Below are 2,388 nucleotides of genomic sequence, written 5' to 3' on the forward strand. Positions count from 1 at the left end.
ATAAATCCAAATTTCCTTCATCTTTATCTAACACCGGAACCAGAATCTTTTCGCCAGGCCTACGTATGTGTGTGTGTCTGTGAGAGAGAGAGAGAGAGAGAGAGAGAGAGAGAGAGAGAGAGAGAGAGAGAGACAGAGAGAGAGAGAGAGAGAGAGAGAGAGAGAGAGAGAGAGAGAGAGAGAGAGAGAGAGAGAGAGAGAGAGACTGACTACGTTCTTCCTAAGCAATATCACAGTCACTCATCTACAATACTGAAGACTAATACCGATATTGTACCCAACTAAGCAAAATATGCATTGACATTATAACTGTTACTTATTAATCAAAATTACAATACGCGCCTTACAAAAATCTATACTTAAATCATCACCTTGTTAGGATGACATGAATCTACTATATCTCGTTGTTCATTGTGCGTGTACGTTTTCTCTTGCATAGTGCTATGGGGATTTGGACATGCTAAATTCTTGCATGGTGCCTTTGGAGTGGGAGTTAAAGTTTGACCCCGGAGTGACTCGAACACCCAGCCTTCTGATCTGGAGTCAGACGCGCTACCATTGCGCCACGAGGCCTGTACGTAGCTATGGAACTAAGCATTATAAATCAAACGCTATAAGGTGAAAACAAATTGCATTCAAAATACATACTAGTCGTGCGTGTTTCAGCCTTTACTCAAACACTTGATGACGTGTGAAGTCTCTCGTCTTTCCGTTCGAACTGGATTAATATTAATTTATCGATCACAAGTGTTAATGATATGCGTTTTGGAATGTTAGTGAATGCTCGTGGCACCTGGAAGTTTTCAGGTTATGGGTGTATGTGTGTGAATGGACACAAACGTGTGTATAGATAGATAGAATAGATAGATAGACAGACAGACAGACAGAGAGAGAGACAGATAGATAGATACAGAGGTAGATAGATAGATATAGATATTCAAAAACATATTTATATATTTTTTCTTTCTTTCTTTTTTTTTTCTTTTTTTATATACACAAACACACACATTAGGCTGTCGAGCCTTATTTCTTGCTCGTATTGCCTACCCCTTCCCCTTCCCCGTCTGTCTTGGGAGGATTACTCCGCCCACGCCCAGGCGACGAATGTATATAATAAATTGTGACTATTAACCGAGTTTACGTATTTCCAGATCTCTTGACGAGGAGTAATGCTTAATTGTAATTCATGATTGAATATGATTAATGACTTGATAAAAGATGACTTTGATAGACATGTTTATTTATAAGTAAGAAATGATTACAATACAATTTAGGAAAGTATGCTTAATCAGTAATGACGATAAGTTAATTACATTGATAAGCTAACTACATTAATGAACATTGGAATGAGGAATGAAAAATGAATGAATACCAAAGAATGAACCGGAGGAATATTAACAATCACTAGTTGTGCTTTAACACACGGGCAGTTGATGTTACGTGGTATTTAGCCGTTCATATAAGACTAAGCATATGACTAATATTGATCGGTATTTATTTTCAACTACAGAATAGGAAGAGTGAAGATTAACATAAGACCAGACTAGTTGTGTATTGTCTAACTTAGATACTCTAAAAATACTCAAACTTTACCTTCATGCTTAAGCATAAGATCATTTTAAAATATGCGTCATCAGTCACGTATTTTAAATAATTTGGAAATCAACATATTCAAAAGTTAAAGAAAACCCTTAACAACCTAGAAACAACAAAATGAAATAAAGTATAGGCTTTGAATAATAACATATTATTGATAGACATCTTGACCCATGTTCAGTTCCGTTTTGCAAAACAAAATGAAAGGTGGGCTAAATTCACTTTTTTGTTTCTCTGATTATAGCAATTTTCCATCTTCATTTATACTGCTCATGTAAACCTTAATGGATATCTGACCGCCCATGTTGTTGAAACATTTTACATGTTGGTGACGTCAAAGGTGGACACTAAATGCTCCAACAACACCAATAAGTATATGAAAATGACAATAACTGAAGAAAGTTTGAAATTTATATCAAAAACATTTAAAAGTATGCTGTTTAGCAGAAACAAAATGATAATAATAACTGTTGCTCCTAAATATAGCAACTGTAAATAGTTTAGGTAGTTAATATTATCAAAAAAAGTTAATTGTCAGTGACCATTTAAAGGTCTTGTTAACAGATTAAAGAATAACATCTATATTTGCTTTTAATTACTATATATTCACGACGTAAGAAAATTTTAGATACACGCGCATACACACACGGTAAAGGCAAGATCAGCAGCAACTCGAGGATATCATGACGTCAGATTTTGATGACGTCACAAAAGTTGCGATTCTGTTTTTGGAAAAGCACATAGGGTTTAATATTCATTTTTGTCTTTTCAATTTTCAAAAAGGATGAAAAA

The 2,388-nt window shown here is 34.9% G+C and overlaps 1 non-coding gene across 1 annotated transcript; it reads right to left on the reverse strand.

Moving 5' to 3' along the window:
- Positions 1–501: 501 nt before the first annotated feature.
- Positions 502–573, reverse strand: TRNAW-CCA (transfer RNA tryptophan (anticodon CCA)). The gene has a single exon. It is a non-coding gene; the product is annotated as a tRNA-Trp (tRNA).
- Positions 574–2,388: the final 1,815 nt, after the last annotated feature.

The sequence above is a fragment of the Penaeus vannamei genome, chromosome 3 (genome assembly GCF_042767895.1).
Source record: "Penaeus vannamei isolate JL-2024 chromosome 3, ASM4276789v1, whole genome shotgun sequence".
Classification (NCBI taxonomy): Eukaryota; Metazoa; Arthropoda; class Malacostraca; order Decapoda; family Penaeidae; genus Penaeus; species Penaeus vannamei.